Raw genomic sequence first — 17,580 nt, forward strand, 5'->3', positions numbered from 1 at the left:
ACATTCTCAACTTATTTCCACAATCAAACACATTTTAAATAAAGAAAGTTACATACATAAAATAAAAAAGTATACACAATAATGTTATTTCAATACAAAGCAGACCCACAATACTGCCCTACAAAGGCAAAGCAGTAGCTATGTAAAAAAGTAACTGCAAAATCTGACTTCAAAGTATTTTTCTGTCTAGACAGAGAGCAATTTCGGGTACTTCATGATATATTCTGATTGACTTGCTTGTTCTTGTGTCAGGAAACTAAATTTCACATTAATCAGATAATATACCTGGCCGTTACAACAGATGAAATATATTTGACGAATTTGTAGTTACTGCATTTTGCCTTTGTAGGGCAGAATAGCCTAACATTTCTAGGCAATCACCTTTGACCTAATATTGAGTTTCTTGGCTCTAGATATGTTTAACATAGACATTATGTCATATTAAAATGTCCAAGCAAAATAAGCTCTAGTCTGCTGCAGAATCAAGGGTTTCCACCACTGTTTACATACGTCTGTTAGAAATTATTCATTCCAATTTAGCGCAGGTTTCACAGGCCGTAGCCTAAAGTGGATCAGGCAGATATCTGCTCATTTGCTGAAACAATTCATGCACCTAACCCCAGTACCATTTGGATCAGATTGGTTGTGACCTGGTATTGCTGTTTCTGATGGACACATTGGCACGCTCTACAGGCATGGTTAATAGGAAAGATACATCAATTAACTTTGAAGAACTTCCTCCACCTGAACAACTTAGAGTATTCATCCTCACTCATGCTCTGTAGATACTGAGCCAACTTCTTCGGTTTGGAGAAAACATCCACATGGACAAGGCATCACCTGGGATGAACTTCTCATAAACCTGTCTGGGCGGTCCTATGGCAACTGGCACAGAGCCCAACTTCATGGCATTGAACAGTTTCTCAGTCATATAGTCAGGATGTTCTCTCCTATTGTCAAAGGACAAGTAGAACTTACAGCTGGCCACTGTGTTTGTGTATTCCTCATGACTCATTTGCTTGTTATTAAAGTGGGCTCCATATGTGTTGATAGTGATGAACTTGCTCAGGAGTTGGTCAAATTTGACCCTATAGTGGTTCTCGTTCCAGTTGCTTACAATCCAGCAGTTTGTAACCTTCTTCTGAATGGGTAGGTCTTCCTCAATCTCACTGTTCTTGAAGACTAATCTCTTGCACACTTTAATGTCTAAATTCCAACAGTAGTTCAACGTCACGTTGAAGAGTTTCCCCAGTCCAGATGTCTTACGTGTGTTCATTGGCGACTCAAAATTCATCCACACCCATTTGTGGAAGTTGGGCCTGGGGTTCTTGGGGCAGGTTGGATAAATCCTTTTCGGTCTCTCTGTGGTTGGATGAGAACGGCGTCCCCTTGACTGTACAGCTCCCTGTCCACTGTCAGATGACAGCCTTCGATGTTGAACGTTTGACCTGCAGGATGTGAGGTCGAGGTGATATTTGAAGTGCCAGAACCAGACCAGTAGTATGGTGTCTTTGTCTTGTGACCTGGGTTGAACTGGAGAGAGATCTTTCGATGCCTCTGACTGTACCTTTGTATGGCATGGTGACAGCCCATGGTAGAACATAGTTAGGGCACAACCGAGCACAATGCCGATGAAGACATAATAATGTGCGTTGAGAGTTGGCTTCATCAGACATTGGAAAATAAAATAAGACATTGATGACTTTATAGATAATGTAAATATACAAACTAAGCCTTTCAGGGTTTCCTTCTGAGGAAATAAGGTCACTTCCATCTACAGTCTAATCAATTCACAAATTGGACTTGACTCTTATGGAGGAATTCCATGTCCAATTCAACAGTTGGGAATTTAAAGGGATTTGACCATAAACTCAAATTGCATTAAATCAAACCTTGCATTTAAAATCGCAGCACACTTCACAGTAAAAAAATGAAAGCGATAAAAAAGCAAAAGGCAATAAAAGAGATTAATAACCGAACATAAAGGAAGTGCATATTCAACCAGCAGAATGAAAACTTAAGGATAGGCATAGCGGTCTAAATTATTTAAGGTTAGGCATAGTATCAGGTATGAAGGTAAGACCCAGATGCAGACAACGTTGAATTAACAATGGTTTAATAATCCAACAGGGGCAGGCAATAGACAGGTCAAGGCAGGCAGGGGTCAGTAAACCAGAGGTGAGGCAACGGTACCGGACGGCAGGCAGGCTCAGGTAGAGTGGTCAGGCAGGCAGGCTCAGAGTCAGGACAGACAAGGGTCAAAACCAGGAGGGCAAGAAAAGGAGAGACTGGGAAAGCTGGAGCTGAGATACAAAACGCTGGTTGACTTGACAAACAAGAAGAACTGGCAACCGACAAACAGAGAACACGGGTATAAATACACAGGGGATAATGGGAAGATGGGCGATACCTGGAAGGGGGTGGAGACAATCACAAAGACAGGTGAAACAGATCAGGATGTGTCACATAGGGGTCTAAATTATTTTATGGTTAGGTTTAGGGGTTTAAATTATTTTATGGTTAGGTTTAGGGGTTTAAATTATTTTATGGTTAGGTTTAGGAATGAGGGTTATTGTTCAGTTAGTTTAGGAAAAGGCATAAACATTTATATTGGCTTAGCGTACCGCTGTCCGCCATTTATTTTCTGCCAGTTCAGTATACACTACCAAAACAAAAAGGATGACTTAAATACTGTAACAATAGGCCCAGTCCTCAATTGTGTCTCTTACCTGACAATGTATGTCATTTCCTAGCAATGGTGGTCAGAATTACAATGCTCCGCTCATGTACTGTATTACCACAATGAGATGTGCTTGTTTTTAAGCTGATACAGCTGGTTCCACAATAAGGGCAGTTTGGTAACCAGCTGAGCGGTGGGGCTGAGAAATGTAACCACTCTCAGGACCAGCCATGAAATCAAAATTATAGTTTTAACTATGTTTTGAAGCTATGCAGTGTAATGATCAAATTATGTAATTATTAATTTTGATTATATAATATAATTGCATTGTTTACAAACAATAGAGTAAAAAAAGCATATGTTTTCAGTTATGATGGTCTCAGCTCAAGAGACATTTTACAAGTAATATTCTTCAAGAATGAATGCCTAAATCGCAATGCAACTTTATTAGCAACTGTAAAATAGGGGTTAAAGGCACAAGGCCAGCATTCAACATGATAGAGTAGACGTAGGTAATCCTACTTTACCTAATGTGTCCATAATCAGTCATTTCACTGATCCTATACGGCACAAGAGTCAAATAATCAGTCATTCTACAGAGGGCCACGTGTCTGCAGGTGTTCGCTCCTCCCTTGTACTTGATTGATGAATTAAGGTCACTAATTAGTAAGGAACTCCTACACCTGGTTGTCCAGGGCTTAACTGAAAGGAAAAAAACTAAAACCTGTAGACAGTAGACCCTCAATGGAATGAGTTTGACACCCCTGCTATACGGCATTAAAACACCCTACATCTCATCATATTGTAACGGAATTCTTCGTCCTCCTCTGACGAGGAGTAAGAAATGTCGGACCGAGATGCAGCGTGGTGAGTATCCATTTTAATATGAATACTTGAAACAAACAAAATAACGAATAAACGAACGAAGACAACACAGTCCCGTAAAGTGACAACACAAACACAGTAACAGGAACAATCACCCACAACCCACAATGACAAAACAGGTTACCTAAATATGGTTCCCAATCAGAGACAACGACTAACACCTGCCTCTGATTGAGAACCATATCAGGCCAAACACATAGAAACAGACAAACTAGACATACAACATAGAATGCCCACTCACATCACACCCTGACCAAACAAAACAGAAACAAACAACGCAAACTAAGGTCAGGCCGTGACACATATTAATACACACAATCCATCAATATGGCAGTTAGAGCCATTCAAGTTCAGCAACGCATGGACATGTCCATACAAAGCCTCCCTGTTATGTTAGTGTTGCAACCCTACAGCAAACAGAAGTTGTCCAACAGGAAATGGTTATTTTCCATTTTGCCCTAATGAATACAACCCAGGCAAATACCAAGGTCCTGTTCACCAGGTCATGTCCATATCCTTAGGTAATTAAGGGCGAGGGAAACATACCTGGTGCTGAATGGGGAGTAGAAAACAACAAGGTGGGACGTCCCTTGCTCAACACTAACCACGTTTCACTGAGATAAAGAGGAGAACAGGGAGAATGCAGTTACAGGAATAATATGTAGATAACTGCTCACTAATACACTGAGCTTTTCTATAGTTGTTAGGAGACAAAATAATGACAGTTGATTTCAGTTCATGTGAGGCGTTTTTTTGTAAATAAAGGAAGAGGATAGCCATGGCCTAATGATTTACTTCAGGTTCTTGGATTGGAGATTATGTTACGCGGAGCAGGTGATCCGCAGAGCAGACTCAGACGAGGAGACTGGGATAAGGTAACCAAGGTATTTATTGAAAAACAGGGGGACGATGGGGTGCAGGCCAGGGAGAGCTCGGGGGGGCTGCAGGGAGCCAGGTGCTGAGGCTGGAGTGAGGGGAGTTCTCAGAATGGTATGTGCTGGCTGGGATGGTTTAAAAAACTCTCCTGGAAAAACACCTGGACATGGGGAGGATGAAGACCCTGTCAAACCACAGCAACTTGTTCATATGAATTATGTTTGAATGAAGGACTAGTGGGGTTTCCTATGCACAGACACAGAGAAAACAACATGATTGGACAATAAAACTCACAGGGCTGAGCTTGCTTTATGCAGGTTTGCATCGTGTAGTCCTGCCCTATGCAACTGTAGGCCTAATAAAATTCCAGTTAATAATTTTGTGTTCAAAAAGTCTAGGCAACCTAGTCATCCCAAATTTGAATATAAACCAAATTTGGTCCCACCCACTGGGCACAGATGTCAATTCAAAGTCTAGTTTCATTTACATTTGGTTTAGATTTCAACTAACGTGAATTCAACTTGAAATGAACAGAAAATGTCACCATGTCGTTGGATTTAGATTAAAAGTTGGGTGAAAAGAGGCCCAAGACATGTTAACCTCTCACCATTACAATTACATGGGAGGTTCAGAAACTGGGGGGTATGACATTAGAAACAAACAGCTAATGCATCCAACAAGTTTGTGGAGTCACAACCTTGATGTAATCATTGTGTGCTAATAATATGGCACCAAATGTTTTGACATATTGTTTGGAACAATAATAATCTTCAAACATGTAACATTTCCAGAGTTTGGTCTCTGGTACTTTTGAAGATATTATTAAAGGTCATTAACCCATCACAGCTCCACCTTAAGGGTTGCACATTCAACAAATCACAAGCAGAGGGAGTTCCCTTTTAATACATTTTCCCATTCACTGTGTTGGTGGTGCTTATAAAAAGTATCATAGCTTAGCAGAGCCCACTCTGGAAATGTAACAGTTGAAGTCGGAAGTTCACATAAAACTCGTTTCTAACCACTTCACAAATTTCTTGTAAACAAACTATAGTTTTGCCAAGTCGGTTAGGACATCTACTTTGTGCATTTTTCCAACAATTGTTTACAGACAGATTATTTCACTTATAATTCACTGTATCACAATTCCAGTGGGTCAGAAATGTACATACACTAAGTTGACTGGCCTTTAAACAGTTTGGAAATTATGTCATGGCTTTAGAGGCTTCTGATAGGCTAATTGACATCATTTGAGTCAATTGGAGGCGTACATGTGGATGTATTTCAAGTCCTACCTTCAAACTCAGTGCCTCTGGACATCCAAAGAAATCAGCCAAGACGTCAGAAAAAAAATTGTGGACCTCCACAGGTCTGGTTCATCCTTGGGAGTAATTTCCAAATGCCAGAAGGTACCACGTTCATCTGTACAAACAATAGTACGCAAGTATAAACACCATGGGACCATGCAGCCGTCATACCGGCAGGAAGGCGACGCATTCTGTCTCCTAAAGAGGAACGATCTTTGGTGCGAAAAGTGCAAATCAATCCTTGAACAACAGCAAAGGACCTTGTGAAGATGCTGGAGGAAACAGGTACAAAAGTATCTATATCCACAGTAAAACAAGTCCTATATCGACATAACCTGAAAGTCCGCTCAGCAAGGAAGAAGCCACTGCTTCACAATATAGATGGCATCATGAGGAGTAAAATTATGTGGATATATTGAAGCAACATCTCAAGACATCAGTCAGGAAGTTAAAGCTTGGTCGCAAATGGGTCTTCCAAATGGACAATGACCCCAAGCATACTTCCGAAGTTGTGTCAAAATGGCTTATGAACAACAAAGTCAAGGTTTTGGAGTGGCCATCACAAAGCCCTGACCTCAATCCTATGGAAAATGTGTGGGCAGAACTGAAAAAGCCTGTGTGAGCAAGGAGGCCTACAAACCTGACTCAGTTACACCAGCTCTGTCAGGAGGAATGGGCCAACATTCACCCAATTTATGGTGGGAGCTTGTGGAAGGCTACCTGAAATGTTTGACCCAAGTTAAACAATTTAAAGGCAACGCTACCAAATACTAATTGAGTGTATGTAAACTTCTGACCCACTAGGAATGTGATGAAAGAAATAAGCTGAAATAAATCATTCTCTCTACTATTATTCTGACATTTCACATTCTTAAAATAAAGTGGTGATCCTAACTGACCTGAGACAGGGAATTGTTACTTGAATTAAATGTCAGGAATTGTGAAAAACTGAGTTTAATTGTATTTGGCTAAGGTGTATGTAAACGTCCGACTTCAACTGTATGTACTTGTAGAGTATATTATTCCAAACAATATGTCTTAAAATTAACAAAATCAAAAAGGGTACATTTGAGATATAAATATTTTGAATGTTGAATAAATGAATGGATAAATGTTGAATCTTAACACACTCCATACGTTAGATCACACTATAATGAGTATAATGTGTTTTCTGTATCATGTCTTACAGGAGGCATGTATAAGCTCTAAAAAGGGCCTAAAATGGCCACTTTCATGATTTATTGTAAATGTAAAATGCATGCCAAACATCCTTCCTGCCAATATACACTATATATACAAAAGTATATTGATACACCTTCAAATTAGTGGATTTGTTTATTTCAGCCAATCACATTGCTGACAGGTGTATATAATCGAGCACACAGCCATGCAATCTCCATAGACAAATATTAGCAGTAGAATGGCCTTATTGAAGAGCTCATTGGCCTTCAACGTGGCACCGTCATGGGAACCACCTTTCCAACAAGTCGATATGTCAAATTTCGGCCCTGCTAGAGCTGCCGCGGTCAACTGTAAGTTCTGCTATTGTGAAGTGGAAATGTCTAGGAGCCACAACGGCTCAGCCGTGAAGTGATAGGCCACACAAGCTCACTGAACAGAACCGCTGAGCGCTGAAGCGCGTAACGCATAGAAATCGTCTGTCCTCGGTTGCAACACTCACTACCCAGTTCCAAACTGCCTCTGGAAGCAATATCAGCACAATAGCTGTTCGTCTGGAGCTTCATGAATTTGGTTTCCATGGCCGACCAGCCGCACACAAGCCTAAGATCACCATATGCAATGCCAAGCGTCGGCTGGAGTGGTGTAAAGCTCGCAGCCATTGGACTCTGGAGCAGTGGAAACACATTCTCTGGAGTGATGAATCACGGTTTGGCAGACGCAAGGAGCACGCTACCTGCTCTAATGCATAGTGCAAACTGTAAAGTTTGGTGGAGGAGGAATAATAGTCTGGGTCTGTTTTTCATGGTTCGGGCTAGGCCCCTTAGTTCCAGTGAAGGCAAATCTTAATGCTACAGCATACAATGACATTCTAGATGATTCTGTGCTTCCTACTTTGTGGCAATAGTTTGGGGCATGACAATGCCCCAAAATGAGGTCCATACAGAAATGGTTTGTCGAGATCAGTGTGGAAGAACTTGACTGGCCTGCACAGAGCCCTGACTTCAGCCCCATCGAATGCCTTTGGGATTACTTGGAATGCCGACTGCGAAACCAGGCCTAATCGCCCAACATCAGAACCCGACCTCACTAATGCTGTTGTGGCTGAATGGAAGCAAGTCCCCGCAACAATCTTCCAACGTCTAGTGGAAAGCCTTCCCAGAAGAGTGGAGGCTGTGATGGCAGCAAAGGGGGGACCAACTCCATATTAATGCCCATGATTTTGGAATGTGATTTTTGACGAGCAGGTGTCCACATACTTTTGGTCATCTAGTGTAGTTTTTATGTGAGAATTGCCTGTCTGTTTACATTATAGTGCTTATATTTAGCTCTATTTAGGGTTGCAAAATTCAGGGAACTTTCAATAAATTCCCAGTTTTTCCAGAAATCCTCACTTATTCCCACCTGATTTGCAACCCTAGCATAAACATAGAGGGCTTTCATAGTTTACAGAAGGCTTGTGAGATAAACAGGAACTGAAGGATATTTGGCTCATCACAGGTGCAGAAAGTATGAACTAAAGCTGTTTAATGGCAAGCAGTGTTTAGCCATAATATGTGTACACTACCTGTCAAAAAATTTGGAGTCATTTAAAAATGTCCTTGTTTTAGAAAGAAAATCATTTTTTTTGTCCATTAAAATCACATCAAATTGATCAGAAATACAGTGTAGACATTGTTAATGTTGTAAATGACTATTGTAGCTGGAAACGGCAGAATTTTTTATGGAAAAGCTACATAGGTGTACAGAGGCCCATTATCAGCAACCATCACAACTGTGTTCCAATGGCATATTGTGTTAGCTAATCCAAGTTAATAATTTTAAAATGCAAATTTATCATTAGAAAGCCCTTTTGCAATTACGTTAGCACAGCTGAAAACTGTTGTGTTAATTAAAGAAGCAATAAAACTGTCCTTCTTTAGACTAGTTGAGTATCTGGAGCATCAGCATTTGTGGGTTGATTACAGGCTCCAAATGGCCAGAAACAAAGACCTTTCTTCTGAAATTTGTCAGTCTAATCTTGTTCTGAGAAATGAAGGCTATTCCATGCGAGAAATGGCCAAGAAACTGAATATCTCGTACAACGTTGTGTACTTCTCCCTTCACAGAACAGTGCAAACTGGCTCTAACCAGAATAGAAGGAGGAGTGGGAGGCCCCGGTGCATAACTGAGCAAGAGGACAAGTACATTAGAATGTCTAGTTTAAGAAACAGATGCCTCACAAGTCTGAAATAGAGCTGATGTGAAACAATCTGATGTGATTGGTCAAAAGACCAATTAGTGGAAAAATATCAGAATTGGGCTGCCTGTGTAAACGCAGCCATAGAAGAAGCAAATCAATATCTTTTCAAAAGGACTCCTACCAAAGAGCAAATCTTTACTGTATGATGACAAGTTTAATCTTTACCTTACGATTAATATTTTGAGTATTTACTTCCTCCTTCTCTGATATTTACACTGCATTACACTTATGCATTGTCTTTTAAAATATTATTTACATTTCATAACACTACTTACACATCATATACTAGCGCTCTCCAACCCTGTTCCTTGAGAGCTATCATCCTGTAGGTTTTCGCTCCAACCCTAATCTAGCGCACCTGATTCTAATAATTAGCTGGTTGATAAGCTGCACCAGGTTATTTACAACTGGGGCTGGAGTGAGAACCTACAGGTGGGTCGCTCTCCAACCCACATTGACAAAACTAAGCACATTATGAAGGTGTGTATTTCTTTGACAAATTGCACACGGCAGGGAAGAGGGCAGTGTGTCTAAGGTGTGACATGAAGGGCAAAGGCTAGAGAGGCTGTCCCTCTGCCTGCAGTTGCACACCAGTTCTAGGCTTATTCTCACTCAAGGATGTGGAGGCACATGAGTGCAATGTGACAGCTAGGTGTCAGGCGTGGCTTTAAGTCAAAGCTAGCAACATCATTCTGTTTCAGTTCAAAGTCAAATCTCAAAGCTAGCAGGTAAGCACCCCTCTCAGTATATTATTTCCTTGAAGAGCAGTGTGGAATGTGGTGTAGATAATCATTATTGGATGTAGCTGTTGTTCTCTATGTTTGAATGGAGTCTCTCAGTCTGTCTGATTTAGTGTTGAGTTTCCTATGCGTTTGTCTTTTATCAAGTCTGTATAATTGGTTGTGTTAAAAGGATTTTGTGTTTCTTTTTAACAGACAAGTCGAAACAGAAAGAACATCGGAATTAACGTTTTATCAGATACCGTGTGTAGATCCTACATAGCTATATTCATGTATTTAAATATTAGCTGGCTTTATGGCAACTTGTTGGTATCAAAACAGTCACACAGGTTTGTTATTACCATGTAATTTATTGCCTACTCTGGTATTTCCCGTTGTATAACATGCTGTCTTTATTTGACTGCGTAGTATGTTTACGTAGAACCTGTCCTCTCATTAGTAATCCTTTAGGTTACATATCCTGCAACCTGTAGTTAATTACCCCGGGCAAGGGTGAAATCACAGCCCCCAACACATTGGGTCCCATGACTCCTTAGTTCAATAGTCTTACTGTTTCCTCAATAGTTATTGATATATCCTTTATTCTGGTTCAGAGGGTGGACTCTATACACACAATAGCCTGGATAAGTATCCAGAGTATTTGTTTAGTTTGACCACATGGCTAATTTGTTTCTCTGGATGGAAAGCATGTCCTGTGAACTCAGGATCTTAGTAACAACCACTGCCTCAGTCACTTCAGAAGTCACTAACCTAACAGAAACCTAAGCTTGTCTTATTGACTTTGATTACTGTTATGACAACCACATAATATGCATGACTAGTGAACCAGTGAAATGGTCCGCTGATAGAGAACTAGCCTCATCAGCAGATGTCTGTCCTCACCCTAAAACCTGTCTGTGGTCTGAGTTTATGATTGACCAGTATTCCTCGTGCTAAAATAATCATTGTCAACTTCACGAATACATGCAATAATAGTGATTAGATGTGTTTGCCTGTTCTTAATAAACTTATAAACAAACAGCGTTTCCTTATGACAGGCCAAATGATGTGTTTTGGACTAAATTGTAGAATTGGGCACCGGAGCCTGATAGGTCAGCAAGCAGCCCAGTAGGAGAATGCCTGTCTACTGTACCGACCTGCTATCCCCTGGCTCCCTGTCCTGGCCAAGCACTTCCAGGCAGAGCACAAACAGGGCGTTACCGTGCTGGACTGGCACTGGCCCTTTGACCATCCCTTCAAACTGAACTCCTGCAGGTCCTTGTACAACATCGAAGGCTGTCACCTGACGGCGGACAGAGAGCTGTAGAGTCAAGCAGATGCCGTTCTCATCCACCACAGAGAGATCGAAGAGGATTTATCCAACCTGCCCCAAGAACCACGGCCCTCATTCCAGAAATGGGTGTGGATGAATTTCGAATCCCCGGCACACACGAATAGAATACCTGGCTTGGAAGATCTGTTTAATGTGACTTTGAACTACAGGCAGGATGCAGACATCAACATGCCTTATGGATCTCTCGTCCCTCGGACTAAAGAGAGGGAGGAGTTTGTCCCGCATAAAAACCGACAGGTCTGTTGGATCGTTAGCAACTGGAACCCAGAACGCAAGAGGACTTGGTATTACATGGAGCTGCGCAAATTCATCAGGATTCACACCTATGGGGACCCTTTCAACAAAAAGGTATCTCTTAGTGAATACAGAATGATCGTGGCCAGCTGTAAATTCTACCTGTCTTTTGAGAACTCCGTCCATAAGGACTATATCACAGACATTTTTTATAACGCTCTCAAGTTGGGCGCTGTTCCTGTGGTCATGGGCCCGGCAAGAGGGAACTATGAGAAGTTCATCCCTGGAGATTCCTTCATCCATGTGGATGACTTCCGCTCGCCCAGAGCCCTGGCCAAACACCTCCTCTTCTTGGACGAGAATGAGGAGATGTACCGTAAATACTTCAAGTGGCAGAGGATCCACACAGTCCGCATCAACAGCTTCCCCATTCAGAATGCCTGCAACAGCTGTGAGTACATCAATCAATCAATCAATCAATCAAGTTTATTTTATATAGCCCTTCGTACATCAGCTAATATCTCGAAGTGCTGTACAGAGACCCAGCCTAAAACCCCAAACAGCTAGAATGCAGGTGTAGAAGCACGGTGGCTAGGAAAAACTCCCTAGAAAGGCCAAAACCTAGGAAGAAACCTAGAGAGGAACCAGGCTATGAGGGGTGGCCAGTCCTCTTCTGGCTGTGCCGGGTGGAGATTATAACAGAACTATGCCAAGATGTTCAAAAATGTTCATAAGTGACAAGCATGGTCAAATAATAATCAGGGATAATTTTCAGTTGGCTTTTCATAGCCGATCATTAAGAGTTGAAAAACAACAGGTCTGGGACAGGTGGCGGTTCCATAACCGCAGGCAGAACAGCTGAAACCGGAACAGCAGCAAGGCCAGGCGGACTGGGGACAGGAAGGAGCCACCACGCCCGGCAGTCCCGACGTATGGTCCCAGGGCTCAGGTCCTCCGAGAGAAAGAAAGAGAGAAGGAGAAAATTAGAGAGAGCCAAGATTTTCAAAATGTTCATAAATGACAAGCATGGTCAAATAATAATCAGGAATAAATCTCAGTTGGCTTTTCATAGCCGATCATTAAGAGTTGAAAACAGCAGGTCTGGGACAGGTAGGGGTTCCGTAACCGCAGGCAGAACAGTTGAAACTGGAATAGCAGCAAGGCCAGGCGGACTGGGGACAGCAAGGAGTCATCATGCCCGGTAGTCATGACGTATGGTCCTAGGGCTCAGGTTCTCAGAGAGAGAGAAAGAAAGAGAGAACGAGAGAATTAGAGAAAGCATACTTAAATTCACACAGGACACTGGATAAGACAGGAGAAGTACTCCAGGTATAACCAACTGAACCTAGCCCCCCGACACAAACTACTGCAGCATAAATACTGGAGGCTGAGACAGGAGCGGTCAGGAGACACTGTGGCCCCATCCGAAGAAACCCCCGGACAGGGCCAAATAGGAAGGATATAACCCCACCCACTTTGCCAAAGCACAGCCCCCGCACCACTGGAGGGATATCTTCAACCACCAACTTATAATCCTGAGACAAGGCCGAGTATAGCCAACAAAGATCTCCACCACAGCACAAACCAAGGGGGGGCGCCAACCCAGACAGGAAGATCACGTCAGTAACTCAACCCACTCAAGTGACGCACCCCTCCTAGGGACGGCATGAAAGAGCACCAGTAAGCCAGTGAGAGGCCACCTTGAGAATCGGATGGTTACTGAGCTCTATAAATGGTTCTGGGAGGAGTGATGCTGAGACACTTGGAGCAAATCTACTACAAATAAACAATATCCACTTCTACATAGTCAGGGATGGGGGGAACTGAGCAAAATGTATCTTTTACACAATGGCAGAAGTGCCAAAAATTATATTTCATTAAAGTACATTCACCGAACTTTCCCCACTTGAACAATTAATGGGGTATTACAAGTCATTTTAATATATTTTTTACTTTTTTTCTGTCTTTTGTTACTGCTCTATCACATGTTAACTGACAAAAACAGTGTGGTGGTGACAACCACCGCTATCTGCTTGTTTACTATTGGGTCGTTCCACTAAGAGATTGCCTTTAGCATCCCTGTTATATTGGTGCACAATATAGAAGTTCTGCACCAATATTACTCATAGAGAGACAGGCTTTCATTCAATTGCCATTCCTTTTTGCAACAACCTTCCATTCCCCTGTCACAAGTGGATGTATGGCTTATTTAAGAAAAAATCATCAGCCCTGTTACTTTTTTGACATTTTAATAGGCCCTTAATAAAGTCTTTCATTTTTTTGAGATGAGGGGAAATTTATTTTTATAGTTGAACATGTGCTCTTTTAGACAACCTGTTAAAATTAGGTGAAATCAAAAGTTATTTTTGACAAAATTACACTTTTCAAAAGGCACCAAATTGGTGGAAAGACCCTATTAACATTACTGTGAGAAAGATTTGGTTTTGAACTGTAATACCTGTTGAGAAAGTCTGGTTACTGTTGAAGGTATTATAGCTCTCCTCCCTCTGGTCACTGGAATAGACTCTAAGAGATTCCACTGTGATCAGTCCTGCTTTTAACAAACCATGTGATTGGGAAAGTGATAAAGGGTAATATATGGTAGGTCTCACTCATATACAGGTAGTACTCCCTGTACTGTCAACAGTTGTTAGGCAATTACCTTTTACTGTACTATGGTTGCTAGGTTGTCACAATGAATGTGTCATGTATTTTCACACGTTAAGGGACCTTGTTCGCTCCACTGTTAGGCAACAGGGATTGATCACAGAAGACTGAGATTCAGTGTATGAATTAGGAAAATATTGATGTAGTACAGTGGTCTCCAGCACAGTGACATTACTAAACCCAGTTTACACACCTGTTCCAATACAATACAATGGGGTAGTTTGAGACGCCACTCTTTACTGCCACCCAAGGGAGTTTTAAAGACGTAAATTAATATATGTTGCTGTTACGTTCCCCAGTTTCTGTTCTGTTTTGTATTTGAGTGTGTGTTTCAGGAGATGGCTTCCTGAAGTACTCCCCAACCAGCTGATTGGTCAACCCCAGGCTAATTGGTGATTGGAGCTGACCCCGCCCCCTCGTCAAGAAGCAGCTGACACTAATCACCATTGCCACCTGAAGATAAAAGCCAGTGTTCTGCCCCAGGAGTTTTGGAGAGAGAGGAGATGAGATTTGGAGTAGAGATTTGGAGTAGAGATTTGGAGTAGAGATTTGGAGTAGAGATTTGGAGTAGAGATTTGGAGTAGAGATTTGGAGTAGAGATTTGGAGTAGAGATTTGGAGTAGAGATTTGGAGTAGAGATTTGGAGCTTGAGAGAGAAAAATTAGATTGTGATATAGTGTGGGTTGTGTATCAGAAAGTGTGGTATGTACTGTTGTTGTTGGTAGCAGTTTTTTTATGTCCTGTGTTTGTGAGTGTTTGTGAAATCATTAATAATTACTCTGTTTCATTTGTTCCCAGGGGGGAAGGAGAAGGCACTTTGGGAGTGCTTAGGCAAGAGGCCCGTGGGCATACATATACCCGTAGTATATTTACTGTCTAGGCACACTAGGTAAGACCTGGGCGGACCACCCCCTGTATTTTGGTTAGGGCACCAGACGGTGCTAAGTTAGGTAAGTTAAGTGGGTAGGCAGGTTAGATAGGAGAGGGGGAACTTTGATATTTACTTTCTTTGCTTTGGTTCCGTCCAGCCCCTTTTCCCCATATTACCGTGTAAGAAAATAAATTCTAGTAAACGGTAAAATCTGCTTTTGTGTCATCCTTGCTCACACCTACAGTCCATACCTCTTGCACTTCAGAGAGTTGAGTTATAGCAGGGAGTTGCGTTCCCTCTTCTCAGAGGCGTGCGTAACGTAACATCCCGGATGAGCCCCCATGCGTAACATAATGGGGGCTCATCCGGGATTCCATTAAACCCACCGGACCCTGTTGCACTGAGCTCTCTGTGGTTAGTGATTGAGGTGTGATGGTAGGTTGTGAGTTTGGATGACTTGTTTAGTTTGTGTTTTCAGTAGATTGTTGTGTACAAGATGGCTGCCTCAGCCATCTCCAAGTTCATTGAAGCGCCCTCTATTGATTGTTTGGTGAGGTTTCGAAAAGTAGACCTTATAGCTATAGCTGACCATTATGGATTTGTTATCCCTGAGAAAGCCCTAAAGGCTGAGCTTTTGGTGCTAGTCAGGGAGGGTTTAGTGAGAGAAAGAATTCTCTCATTTCGAGGAGACGGGTAGACCTTCTGCCAAGTCGGAGGACAGGGCGGAGGAAGGGGTTGCTCGTACCCCCTTTACATTGCCGCGATTCGATCCTTTATCTTCTGCTTCAGGTCGTTCAGACGGGACCGCTAGGCTAAAGGTGAGGCTGGCCCGGTTAGAAATAGGGCAAAAAGATAAAGAGAGACAAATGCATTTTGACCTTGAAATTAGGAAAATAGAAGCCGACAAGGAGGTGAGGATCCGACAACTGGAGATAGAAGCTGGCTCCGGTACGACTCCAAAAGCTGCTCATCATCAAGCCCACTTTGATGTCTCAAGTCCGTATCATCCAGAGAGTCAAGGGGCTCTCGAACGCTGGCATCAGACGCTGAAGGCAATGCTACGCAAGTATTGTATGGATACCAGTACCGATTGGGATGAGGGGGTGCCCTTTGTCCTATTTGCTATTAGGGAAACGATACAAGAGTCCTTAGGGTTTAGCCCTGCTGACCTTGTGTTTGGACATACCCCAAGGGGTCCGCTGAAAGTGTTGAAGGAGCATATCTTATCTCCTACACCCAGTAGCGCCCCTAAAAATGTGTTGGATTATGTCAGTAAGATGCGGGAGAGACTGCACGCCGCATGTGAGTAGGCCCAAAAGTCTCTTTCCTCTTCGCAAAAACGCATGAAGGTGCATTATGACAAAAAGGCTGTTGGCCGTTCTTTTGCACCAGGGGATCAAGTTTTAGTTTTGTTGCCAATTCCTGGCTCATCACTGTCAGCACGTTTTTCTGGACCATATCTGGTGGAAAAGAAACTCAGTGACACCAATTATGTGATAAAGACTCCAGATCGAAGGCGTTCTTCCCGTGTGTGTCATGTTAACACGCTAAAAGAATATTATGTACGTGACTCTCCAGACAGCTCCTTAAGTAAGCCGGTCCAGCCCGCCGTCTCCAGTGTGGCTGCGGTGGTGCTGAAGCCTGGCTGGGACCTAGAGGAGGATAAGGAGGATGGGTTGGAGTTACGCCATACGTTACAGCAGTGTGAACGCCTATGTAATTCAGAGATGCTGAAGAAGTTACCCTCTCAAATGGAACATTTGGATAACGATCAAACTAAGGACCTTATCCTATTGATAAACAGTTTTCTCAGTGTGTTTCAGGACGTTCCGAGTCGCACATCCATCTTGGAACATGACGTGGATGTGGGCAATGCTGCTCCTATACGTCAGCATCCGTACCGGGTTAATGTAATGAAAAGTGAGGTAGCTTATTTATTACAGAATGACATGGCAAAACCCAGTAACAGCTCCTGGAGTTCCCCATGTATTCTTGTTCCTAAGCCTGACGGTACGTCCCGCTTATGCACGGACTATCGTCGTGTAAATGCAGTTACAAAGTCTGATTCTTTTCCTCTACCTCGATTAGATGACTGCATTGATAGAATTGGCTCTGCTTCTTACGTTAGTAAGTTAGATTTGTTAAAAGGTTATTGGCAGGTGCCTCTGACCTCTAGAGCTTCTGACATATCGGCTTTTGTTACGCCTGATAACTTTGTACAATACACTGTGATGCCCTTTGGCATGTGTAATGCACCTGCTACTTTTCAGCGTCTAGTTAACATTGTGTTTGCAGATGTGCCAAATTGTACTGCATACCTTGATGATGTGGTGATACATTCGTCTACTTGGTCTGATCATCTCTCCACTTTGAAAAGTGTGTTTCAGCGGTTGGAGAATGCTTCTTTAACCCTCAATTTGGCCAAGTGTGAGTTTGGGAAGGCTACGGTGACTTACTTAGGGAAACAAGTGGGACGAGGTTAAGTGCGCCCAGTAACTGGCAAGGTGGAGGCAATTGTTGCTTTTCCTGCTCCCACGACTCGACGCCAGTTGCGCAGATTCCTAGGGAT

The 17,580-nt window shown here is 42.5% G+C and overlaps 2 pseudogenes; one reads left to right on the forward strand and one right to left on the reverse strand.

Moving 5' to 3' along the window:
- Positions 1-716: 716 nt before the first annotated feature.
- LOC129833955 (4-galactosyl-N-acetylglucosaminide 3-alpha-L-fucosyltransferase 9-like) lies at positions 717-1,603 on the reverse strand (annotated as a pseudogene).
- An 8,382-nt stretch (positions 1,604-9,985) lies between these two features.
- LOC129833623 (4-galactosyl-N-acetylglucosaminide 3-alpha-L-fucosyltransferase 9-like) lies at positions 9,986-12,814 on the forward strand (annotated as a pseudogene).
- The last annotated feature ends 4,766 nt before the right edge of the window (positions 12,815-17,580 follow it).

This window comes from Salvelinus fontinalis, chromosome 34 (assembly GCF_029448725.1).
Source record: "Salvelinus fontinalis isolate EN_2023a chromosome 34, ASM2944872v1, whole genome shotgun sequence".
NCBI classification, from domain to species: Eukaryota; Metazoa; Chordata; class Actinopteri; order Salmoniformes; family Salmonidae; genus Salvelinus; species Salvelinus fontinalis.